Source organism: Macaca fascicularis, chromosome 4 (genome assembly GCF_037993035.2).
Source record: "Macaca fascicularis isolate 582-1 chromosome 4, T2T-MFA8v1.1".
NCBI lineage: Eukaryota > Metazoa > Chordata > Mammalia > Primates > Cercopithecidae > Macaca > Macaca fascicularis.
Window position 1 is genome coordinate 138731753 of NC_088378.1, and position 12771 is coordinate 138744523.

The window sequence follows — 12771 nt, forward strand, 5'->3', positions numbered from 1 at the left end:
TCTCCAGCTAAGCTAAATTAATTGGGCTTGGTGAAAAAAATAAAATTTTCTACAGTTCACAGGAATCTTGTGCAGAAGCTGCATTTACAAACAGAAGAATTGAAAACAGAGACATTACAACTGACACTATAGAAATACAAAAGATCATCTAAGACTACTATAAACACCTCTATGCATATAAACTATAAAATCTAGAGGAAATGAATGAATTCCTTGAAGCATTCCTCTAAGCTTGAATCAAGAAGAAATAGAAATCCTGAACAAACCTAGAGGAAATGAATGAATTCCTAGAAGCATACAACCCTCTAAGCTTGAATCAGGAACAAATAGAAATCCTGAACTGTTATGCCCAGACCGTTTGTTCCCCAAAGAAGACCACCAGAGTCCAGAGTCAAAGCCAAGCGGCAAGGATCTTTACTACAAGTTCGAACCTGGTCCTTCCATTCCACAGCATACAAGAGGGCCCCGAACAATGCGAGTGCTTGCTTTTTTATAGCCCGAAAGTTACAGGGGAACAAAGGAATTCTTTTGGTTCCCGTGCTTTCAGTAAAACTTTGAACGGCTGTCTCCTTATCGGAGACTTTCCAGGTGGTGTTTGTACTGGGCTCAGGAAGTTTAAGAGATATATGGCGATATGTGGTGGGATGGGAGGATGGGATGTGTTTGTACTGGGCTTGTTTGTTTTGAGCCCGGGGCTGAGGAATGTGCCCGGCTCCTTTCAGAACAAACCAGTAACAAGTAGGGATATTGAATCAGTAATAAAAAATCTTAAAAAAAAAAAAAAAAGCCTGGGACCAGATTCACAGCTGAATTCTACCAGACGTTCAAAGAAGAATTGGTACCAATCCTATTGAAACTATTCCAAAAGATTAAGAAAGAGGGGATCCTACCCAACTCATTCTGTGAAGCCAGTGTTACCCTGATGCCAAAGCCAGGAAAGAACACAACAAAAAAGAAAACTACAGAACAATAGTTCTGTCCTGATGAACATAGATGCAAAAATCTTCAACAGAATACTAACAAACCAAATCCAACGGCACATCAAAATGATAAATCACCATGATCAAGTGGGTTTCATCCTAGGGATGCAAGGATGGTTCAATATATGCAAGTCAATAAATGTGATTCACCACATAAACAAAATTTAAAACAAAAGCCATATGATCATTTCAATCAATGCAGAAAAAGCATTTGGTAAAATCCAGCATCCCTTTATAATAAAAACTCTCAACAAACTAGGCATAGAAGGAACAAACCTCAAAATTATAAAAGTCAGATGTGATAAACACACAGCCAATATCATACTGAATGGATGAAAGTTGAAAGCCAGCTGGGCATAGTGACTCACGTCTGTAATCCCAGCAGTTTGGGAGGCCAAGGCGGGTGGATCACCTGAGGTCAGGAGTTCAACACCAGTCTAGTCAAAATGGTGAAACCTCGTCTCTACTAAAAAAATAAATAAATATATACAAAAAAATTAGCCAGGCATGGTGGTGCATGCCTGTAGCCCCAGCTACTTGGGAGGCTGAGGCAGAAGAATCGCTTGAACCTTGGTGGAAGGGGTTGCAGTGAGCCGAGATCCCGCCACTGCACTCCAGCCTGGGTGACAAAGTGAGACTCCATCTCAGAAAAAAAAAAAGAAAAAAAAAAGAAAGTTAAAAGCATTCCCCCTAAGAACTGGACAAGACAAACATGCCTACTTTCACCACTCCTATTCATCATAGTACTGGAAGTCCTAGCCAGAGCAATCAGACAAGGGAAAGCATACCCAAATAGGAAAAGAGGAAGTCAAATTATCTCTGTTTGCCAGTAATATAATGTATACCTAGAAAACGCTAAAGACTCCTCCAAAAGACTTAGATTTGATAAATGCATTCAGTAAAGTCTCAGGTTACAAAATCACCATAGACAAATCAATAGAACAGCTCTACACCAAAAACGACCAAGCTGAGAATCAAATCAAGAACTCAGTCTCACTTGCAATAGCTACAAAAAAAATTGTAAATGTCTAGGAATATATTTAACCAAGGAGGTGAAAGATCTCCCTAAGGAGAACTACAAAACACTGATGAAAGAAATCATAGATGATACAAATAAATGGAAAACCATGCCATGCTCATAGACTGGAATAATCAATATGAAAAATGACCATACTGCCCAAAGCAATCTACAGGGTCAGTACAATTCCTATCAAAATATCAGCATCATTTTTCACAGAATTATAAAAAGCAATCCTAAAATTCACATGGAACAAAAAAAGAGCCTAGATAGCCAAAGCAATCCTAAACAAAAAGAATAAATCTGGAGGCATCCATTACCCAACTTCAAATTACACTACAAGTCTAGAGTAACCAAAACAGCATGGTACCGGTATAAAAGCACACAAGTAGACCAATGGAATAGAATAGAGAACCCAGAAATAAAGTCAAATACCTACAACCAACTAATCTTCGACAAAGCAGATAAAACAATACACTGAAAAAGGACATCCTATTCAATAGATGGTGCTGGGAAAATTGAATTGCCACAGGTAGAGGAACAAAACTAGGGCTGGGAGCAGTGGCTCACGCCTGTAATCCCAGCACTTTGGGAGGCTGATGCAGGTGGATCACTAGGTCAGGAGTTTGAGATCAGCCTGGCCAATATAGTGAAACCCTGTCTCTACTAAAAAATACAAAAATTTGCCCAGCCTGGTGGCGTGCGCCTCCCGGCTACTTGGGAGGCTGAGGCAGGAGAATCGTTTGAACCCAGATGAGACACTGTCTCAAAAAAAAAAAAAAAAAAAAAAAGAAAAAAAAGAACGAAACTAGATCTCTGTTTCTCAACATAGACAGAAATTAACTCAAGATAGATTAAAGTCTTAAATCTAAGACCTGTAATCATAAAAATTCTGGAAGAAACTTCTTCTGAATATTGGCCTAGGCAAAGAATTTATGAATAGGACCTCAAAAACAAATCCAACAGAAACAAAAATAAATAAATAGGACCTACCTAATTAAACTAAAAAGCTTCTGCACAGCAGAGGAAATAATCAAGAGTTAAACAGACAACCACAGAATGGGAGAAAATATTTGCAAACATCTGACAAAGGACTAATATCCAGAATCTAGAAGGAGCTCAAACAAATGAGCAAAAAATAATAAATAAATAAAATAAATAAATAATCCCATTAAAAAGTGAGCAAACGACATTGACAGACATTTCTCAAAAGAAGATATACAAATGTCCAGAAACATATGAAAAAATATTCAACATCACTAATCATCAGGGAAATGGAATTTATTTATTTATTTATTTATTTTATTTTATTTTATTTTTTTTTTTTGAGACAGAGTTTCACTCTTGTTGCCCAGGTTGGAGTGCAATGGTGAGATCTTGGCTCACTGCAACCTCCGCCTCCTGGGTTCAAGCAGTTCTCCTGCCTCAGCCTCCCAAGTAGCTGGGATTACAGGCCTATGCCATCATGCCCAGCTAATTTTGTATTTTTAGTAGAGATGGGGTTTCTCCATGTTGGTCAGGCTGGTCTCGAATTCCCACCTCAGCCTCCCAAAGTGCTGGGATTATAGGCGTGAGCCATCGCGCCCAGCCTGGAAATACAAATTAAAACCACAATGAGATTCTACCTTATCCCAGCCAGTATCATTGATATTAAAAAGTCAAAAAGCAATAGATGTTGGCAAGGATGCAGTGAAAAGGAATAGCTTATACATTGTTGGTGGGAATGTAAATTAGTACAACCTCTGTGGAAAATACTATGGAGATTTCTCAAAGAACTAGAAGTAGATCTACCATTTGATCTAGCGATCCCACTCCTGGGTGTCTACCCAAAGGAAAAGAAGTCATTATATCAAAAAGACACAGAATTGCAAAGATATGGAGTCAACCTAAGTGCCCATAAACTGATGAGTGGATAAGAAAATGTGATGTGTATATACCATGAAATTGTACTCATCCACAAAAAAGAATGAAATGATATATTTTCCAGCAACTTGGATGGAACTAGACCATTTTCCTAAGTGAAGTAACTCAGGAACAGAGAACCAAGTACTACGTGTTCTCATTGTTAAAGAAAAAAAACCTTAGACAAATGAAATTCAACAGAGTTTAATTGAACAAAGAACAATCTGTGAATTGGGGAGCCTCCTGAGTCAGAGTAGGCTCAGGGAGACTCCAGAACAGCCAAGTGGTGGAAGATTTATGAACAGAAAAAGGAAAGTGATGTACAGAAAAAGGAAAGTGAGGTACAGAAAATGGAAGTGAGGTACAGAAATAGCCGGATTGGTTACAGCTCAGTATTTGCCTTATTTGAACACAGTTTGAACTGTTGGTCACCTTTGATTGACCAAAACTCAGTGATTGGCACTAGAGTAGGTTTCATTCTGATTATACATCCAGTTAGGTTTCAGTTTACTATGTATGGAGAAACCTTTAGGCTGAACTTAAAACATGTAAGGAAGCAGCTTTAGGCTAAACCTAATTTAACACTCACTTGTAAGTAGGAGCTAAGCTATGGGTGTGCAAAGCCATACAGAGTAGTATAACGGACATTGGAGACTCAGAAGTGGGGAGCGGGGTGTGGGGTGAGGGATGAAAAACTATTTACTGAGTGCAATATACACTATTGGGTAATGGGTACACTAAAAGCCCAGACTTTACCACTATACAATTCATCTATATAAACAAAAGCCACCTGTACCCCTAAAGCTATTGAAATAAAAATAATAAAAACAAAATTCTAGGCTAGGCCTGGTGGCTCACACCTGTAATCCCAGCACTTTGGGAGGCAGAGGTGGGTGGATTGCTTGAGGCCAGGAGTTCGAGACCAGCCTGGACAACATGGCGAAACCCCGTCTCTACTAAAAACACAAAAATTAGCCCAGCATGGTGGCGGGCGCCTGTAATCCCAGCTACTTGGGAGGCTGAGGCAGGAGAATTGCTTGAACCTAGGAGGTGGAGGTTGCAGTGAGCCAAGATCATGCCACTGCACTCCAGCCTGGGTGACAGAGCAAGACTCTGTCTCAAAAAAATAAATAAATAAATAAAGTTCTAAAAAGATAGAGGTGTGTGTGTGACTGTGTGTATGCGTGTGCGTGCGTGTGTGTGTGTGTGTGTTCATCTCTAGCCTCATTCTTTAGCTCAGGTTGGTGGAGTTAACAATATCTGGAAGTTTTTTCTAAGTTTTACTTCTGAATTCCTTGTTTGCTTATATCTAGAATATAACTAGAAATGTTTGGTATGTAAAGATATAAACTTTGAAATTAGCTTTATCTTGTCTCACGAGCTCTGTGATCTTAGGCACGTTAACTTAGAGTTTCCTCCTCTCTAAAATAAAAATAAAAATAATATATATGTGATAGGAATGTCATGTTGACCAAAAGAGGTAACTATGAAAAGTGCCCATCAATATACACCTGGCAGATAGCAAGGGCTCAGTAAGTGTCAGTTACCCTTCCCTGGCTTTCTCTTTCTCTCTGTTTCCCCAGACTCAGAGGAAAAGAAGGTCCTTTCTGTTTTGTTTTCTACCTGACTCTGAAGTTCAGGACAGGTGCTTTTGATACCCCTTGCAGTAATATCAGCCACCTTCCTCCCAATCACAGAACTGCTTTCTGAGGTAGCCTTTCAACCCCAAGCTGCTCCCTCAGTTGCTCATCATTCTCTCCTGCTCTCAATTTTTGTCTCTTGCATTACTCCCTGGCCAAATGATTGGTGAAATAGTTGTGGGGCTCTGTAGGGTCTATTTGCAAGACCAAAGGCAGTGATAGAAGGACATGAGATCACTGGGAATCAGCCTGAATAGTAGAGATGGATTCAAGAACAGTACATCAGGGGGTTGTGTCATTGTGGTTGGAAACAGGTCCAGAAGAGAATGCAGAATTTTAAGGGGAAGTCTAAGCACAGTGTCATAGCCAGTTTCAGCACCAGGTCACAGACCAGACATCAGGGAATTGGGGACGACGTAAGGAAAGTTCTTCACGGAAGGCAGGGTGAGCAACCTGAAGCTTGACACAGCAATCAAAGGGCACAGAGACTGGGCAGTGCTAGTGCTTTCTTAAATCAAGAATATAGAACAGTATGTCATGATAACCATGGATCTGGAAGAACAACCATCATTTTATTTTGCATCAGAGAGAATAAAGTTTCACTCTGACAGGGAGGCAGGACTGCTTGGCCCTTGCAACTATCATTTTGTAACTTTTCAGCTTCCACTTACCTGGAGTTACTTAAGAGTTAAAAGAATATGAGCAAACTTAGAAAACCTTGAGAACTGCTTTAAAACAATTATTTTTGGGTGAGGCGTGGCAGCTTACGCCTGTAATCCCAGCACTTGGGGAGGCAGAGGTGGGTGGATCAGATCACTTGAGATCAGAAGTTCGAAACCAGACTTGCCAACACGGTGAAACCCCATCTGTACTAAAAATACAAAAATTATCTGGGTGTGGTGGCACACACCTGTAGTCCCCAACTACTTGGGAGGCTGAGGCATGAGAACTGCTTGAACCTGGGAGGCAGAGGTTGCAGTAAGCCAAGATCGTGCCACTGTACTCCAGCCTGTGCTACAGAGCAAGACTCTGTCTTTTAAAAAAATTATTTTTGAGAGAGAGAAGAAAATGGGTAGATGAAACTGCAAAATGTCTCTCTCTCTTTTTTTTTTTTCAGTAACTCTGGGTGAGAAACAAAACCATGCAGGAAGACAAGGTAATTTGGAAGAGCTGTCATTGTCTCTACAACCTGCCTTCACAGAGAAGCCAATTCCAATACATCTTCTGCAAGGGCAGAAGAGGGGAAAGTATTCATCAGTGAACCAGTGTTACCTTCTCATAGTCTGAGCAATTAGAATAGCAACTGTCAGACTCCATGAGGTCTGACAGTGGCGGTTAATAGAAGAACTGTTCTTTTTTTGTTTGTCAAACACCAGCAAAAATGCTTATCACTGGAGAATAAATCCCTTTTCTCCTTCAACCTCAAATCAAACATTAGCTTGTCTGACAAAATGAGCAATGTCCTCATTTGGCAAAGAGTTGTAAGAAATATTTTATTATGTAGAAATATTCACTTACTATACAAGGACACAAAAATACTTGAAGTTTGGGGTTGATGGAAAGTTTGGCAAGGATGATGAGTTCCTCTTACTCACAGGAGAGGCTATTCTTCTTTTGACCTCCTTAGTTGAGGTGAGGACTCACTGAAAGTGACAGGCCTGATAACCCAGGAAGGGAGGCCTTCACTGGTGTGGTGGGAATAGGGCAGGGCATGAAGGGAGAGGTGAATGATGGGCCCTGAAACAGCACAGTATAGCTGAAAGACGTGGACTAGTGAGAGAGTTGTGTGAGAGTCCAAGCTGATGGGGGACACTGAGAGAAGGGACAGAGGAAGGCTCAATAGATCTCAATGGTTGAACAGGGAATTGGGGGAAAATAAGGGGAAGAAACTAGGCAGCTATGGAACTGTTACTAAATGTCTGTTTCCTCATGTATAAAATGGTGATGAGTACTTACCTCTTGGGATTATTATGAAGACTAAATTGCAAAAGTGCTCATAAGTGTCTGGTACATGGTAAGCTCTATATAAGTGCTTGTTCCTTATAGCAGGGGTCCCCCAACCTCTGGGCCACTGACCACTACCAGTCTGTGGCCTGGTAGGAACTGGGGTGCACAGCAGGTGAGCAGCGAGCAAGCTCTGCCTCTTGTCACATCAGCAGCAGCATTAGATTCTCACAGGAGCGCAAACCCTATTGTGAACTGAGCATGCGAGGGATCTAGGTTGCACACTCATTTTAAGAACCTAATGCCTGGTAATCTAAAGTGGAACAGTTTCATCTGGAAACCATTCCCCCCACCTCCATCCATAGAAAAGTTTTCTTCTACGAAACTAGTCCTTGGTGCCAAAAAGATTGGGGACTGCTGACTTAGAGAACTCACTGTGAGGGACATGTTTTGGGGAAAAAGGTAGAATCTTTTCTAGACATGTTGTGTGCACGAGCTTATGGGAACTTGGCATTAGGTGTTGGAACTTTGGCTTAAGGTTTGGTATGGTTTGGCTCTGTGTCCCCACCCAAATCTCACCCTGAACTGTAATAGTCCCCATGTGTCAAAGGTAGAGATAATTGAATCATGGGGGCAGTTTCCCCCATGCTGTTCTCGTGATAGTGAGTTCTCATGAGATCTGATGGTTTTCTTTTTTTTTTCTTTTTTGAGGCGGAGTCTTGCTCTGTCGCCCAGGCTGGAGTGCAGTGGCCGGATCTCAGCTCACTGCAAGCTCCGCCTCCCGGGTTCACGCCATTCTCCTGCCTCAGCCTCCCGAGTAGCTGGGACTAGAGATCTGATGGTTTTATAAGGGACTTCCCCCCTTCACTTTGGCACTCATTCTTCTGCCACCCTGTGAAGAGGTGTCTTCTGCCATGATTGTAAGTTTCCTGAGGCCTCCCCAGCCATGCAGAACTGTGAGTCAATTAAACCTCTTTCCTTTATAAATCACCCAGTCTCAGGTATTTCTTCATAGCAGTGTGAGAATGGACTAATACAAGGTCTAAACAGAGACACAGATTTTATGGGTGGGAGTTGCCTCCAGAGGAATGGGTAAACTTGCTTAAAAATACTGTGCAAATAAAAAGAGGACAAAGGAAGGTGTCATAAGGAACAATATATTATGGGAGGCAGAGGCAGAGTCTTTAAAGCAGCAGACTAAGAAATGGGTGTCTGAAAAGTATGAGAGGTAGGAACAAGTGGTGTCAAGTCAAAGAAGCCAGGAGATGCAGGGTGCGGTGGCTTATGCCTGTAATCCTAGCTACTCAGGAGGCTGAGGCAAGAGCATTACTTGAGCCCGGAAGGTCGAAGCTACAGTGATCTTTATCTTTATAAATATATAAATTTCAAAGTTTATATCTTTACACACCACTTCACTCCAGCCTGGGTGACAGAAATCCTCTTTCTTAAAAATAAATACATACATACATAAAAATAAAATGCTAGGGAAGCTGCATGGAATGCTTCAGAGGTAAAGGGAGATAAGGACTAAAAAGGCCTAATCTCCTTCTTCTATGACCCTCTGGGTCGTAAAAATGAAGGCTCACATTTTAAAAGTTGAAGTATAGGAAAGAAGGGAAGAACCACCTAACTTCGGGGACAGGGCACAAAAATGACAATAGATTCAGGAGGAAATCGTGGGTAACACGCCCAACAGGTGGCGCCAAATACTTCAGTGGCAGTCTCCGAGAGCCTCAGAACCCCTGCCCCTTCCGCAAGCCTCACTGGAGGGAGCTCCATGCAAATCTGCCAGTCAGCCAGGTGGCACTCCTTTAGTCAACAAAATATCAAGCTTCCACTATTGGAAAGCTCTGTGCTAGATACTCTGAGAGGTGTATGTCTGCAAGTGCCCGTGTGCTCTGCTGTTCCTTTAATGTGTGGAGACAAGAACATTTTGAGAATAAGTCCCATCTATTTTATCTCCCACATAGCTCTCAAATCTACCTACATTTCTTCATCTACATTGCTGCCTCTCTCTTCTACACCACTATTCTCACTTGCTGGGATTAACTGCTGCAATTACTTTCTAAACTATCCACTGTCAACACCCCACCAACCCTAACATGATTATCCCTAGTGCAATTTCCTTAAAGCGTGTCTATCTCCTAGCTCCCTACTGGCCCACAGCACTGGAAGTCTAGTGCAGTAGTTATAAATGTGGACCCTGAAGCCAGATCGCCTAGTATCAAAACCCACCTCCAGCACTGACAATGTGGTGATACTGGGTAAATTGATTAATCTCTCTGTGCCTCATTTCTTCATCTGTTAAACGCAGACAAGATGTACCTCACAGGATTATAGTGAGGACCAAATGAGTTTACAGGGTTTTTATTTAGCACGGTACATGGGACACACTAAGTGCTCAACGTTAGCTATTAGTGTTTTGAGATGTAAATTCAAGTCCTTATCGCAGGTGAAATGCTCTCCTTGATTTAGCTTCCCTGCTTTCCGGCCTTATCTGGAAGCACTCACCACCTTCATCCCTGCTGCTTCAGCATCACCTAGTTACCTTCTCTGTTGCTGTTTCTTCTGCTGGCAATGTTCACTACACCCATCCACCCCTTACAAACAGGAAGGAACTCATCCTTCTGAGATATCTGAATAGCTCTCACATTCTCAGAAAAGAGAACCCTCTTTTCGGAATTCTTGCTAGATCTCTGCACGTTGTCCTGTTAGAATTACCTACTTTTGCTAAAAATCGTGTGACTAGTTGTCTAATGCTGCCCCTTTCCCTGAACCTAGAATATAAATTCTGAGAGCAAGAAGCTGTTGTCTCATTTGGTGCTGGAAACCAACTAGTAGGATTTTGTGAGGATCTTTAGGGTGATGACCCAGGAAAAAATGAAATCATGGTGACAACACATTAGTCCCATGCTACCATTCCCACATCTCCTTCCCAGCTCTCTATTACAGCCACTCTCTAATTGCTCAGGAAAATCTTCCTCCAGTCTTGCACCAAGCCCCAGAGTAACACCAGTCAGCTCTGGTCCTTGTCCTGGGAGTCCCTCATGCTGGTCACTGATGGAAGCAGGGCCTTCCAATCAAGGTAGTCCTGAGTGAACTTAAGAGCAGGAGTTTGGGTAAGGTTCCAGGCAGGCTGGAACTGGGGTCCACATATGGGTGCACAGTAAGGATAGTCTGTGAAGACCAAGTCATGCCTGTATCTTGGATTCAACCAGTATAATCACACCATGATGGTTAATAATCGCACTCTATTTGTGCTAAGCAAACTCCATGATAAGACCTTATCTTTACCTTATACCCTCTGGCTTGGCAATGCCCAGGTCTATGGGCCTAAGTTTGCTGAAAAGGCAGTCAAGGGAACTCAATAAATGTGTGACTGAATAAAACCAACTCTCACCTTCCCCCACATCCCAACAAAACGCTTCCTATGGATGTAATAAAAGGGAGTAAATGGCAGCATGAGGGGAGAGAGAAAAAGCAGCAGCAATAGAACCTATGATTCCAGTTGCGGAGAGGAGCATAGGGGGAAATCATGCCCACAGGACTCCACAACTAGTTCTTTTGAGTTGTGCTGGAGACTACTATTTTGGAATGAAGTCCTTTGGCAACCAAGATGGAACTCAACCAAAGTCCTAAAACAATTACAATCCCTAAGTGAGACAGGCTTGAAATAAGTTCAAACTAATAAGTCAATCAAAAGAGACTAGCCCAATTGGTTTAAGGCAGGTGTGAAGCCCGTGTCAGCCAGGTCGGCAGTCAAGCAGATGAGCCAGGCCTTCTCCCTCTTTAAAGCACTTAGGGTGGTCTGGGTTCAACTTATAGGGAATTAAGTACTAACGGGCCTCCAATGTCAGATTGAAACTTTTATTTTTCCCAACTACAGAATACAAACCTTAAAAGTACACGGGCAGGCTGGGCTTGGTGGCTCAGGCCTGTAATCCCAGCACTTTGGGAGGCCGAGGCAGGCGGATCACAAGGTCAGGAGATCGAGACCATCCTGGCTAACACGGTGAAACCCCGTCTCTACTAAAAAATACATAAAAAAAAAAAAAATTAGCCGGGCGTGGTGGTGGGTGCATGTAGTCCCAGCTACTCGGGAGGCTGAGGCAGGAGAATCGCGTGAACCGGGGGCAGAGCTTGCAGTAAGCCAAGATCGCACTACTGCACTCCAGCCTGGGCGACAGTGCGAGACTCCGTCTCAAAAAAACAAAAACAAAAAAAGTACATGAGCAGAAGGGGCTGCAGTCAGACAAAATATTCTGTATTTTGTCCCAAAACTAAGCCAATTCAATCCTTAAATTCCCTCTGAAATGAGATGTAGTCCTTGACATGGACATGCACTTAGCTTAAATCTATTTACTATGATTTTCAGAACTGTCTCATCACCTATTGCCCAACATGTCTATTACTTATGAATCCTCAACATCTGTTCTCAAAAGGGGACCAGAGCTCAAGAACTTTCAATGGTGCACAACAGTTAGTGAAAAAGTCGAAACAAGAATTTGTTCCCCTCTAAAACTGTTTGGCAAAGAATAGCAGGTGGCTCACAAACCTAATTTTTTATTACTATCTCCTGAGCTTTTGAAAATTGTTGCTCAAGCCCGTTTAGTCGGACTCCCTAAAGAGGGCTGAGAATCACTAGTAAAATTTATTGCTTCCAAAATCCACCCTATACTTTGTTTCTGGTGCCATTCATAGCAGAATAAACCATTTGCTTTACTACATTCCTGATTCTAATTTCCATGTTTCTATTCATTTCCTACTATGGTATACTATACTAAGCCAAATGTCTCACTTTTCCAGTATTAAAGCCCCGAATTCCAGAATGCACACATCCCAACCCCCCAACATACAACCCTTCCCTCCCCTTAGCAAGACAAGGTGGTATGCAGAAAGGATAGTTTTGCCATTAATTGTTGTAATACTCTAGTATTCTAATAAACTATCTGTAAATTTGCAATGTGTGACCATGGCAGCAAAATTTAACAACGAAGTAGGCCCAATTGCCTTTTATAAGGCAATAAACTCAATGCATAAAGTACTTTACCTTCGGCTACCTCCCACCCCTTTCTCACATTTTACATCTTTTCAGGAGAAAATTCACACATCCAGTGCCACAGGGAAAAACCTAAAGCCTACCTCAACATTTTGAGTTCTTGGTTAAAGCATGAATGAGCCACAGAACTATTTTTTTTTTTTTTTTTTTGAGACGGAGTCTCGCTCTGTCGCCCAGGCTGGAGTGCAGTGGCCTGATCTCAGCTCACTGCAAGCTCCGCCTCCCGGG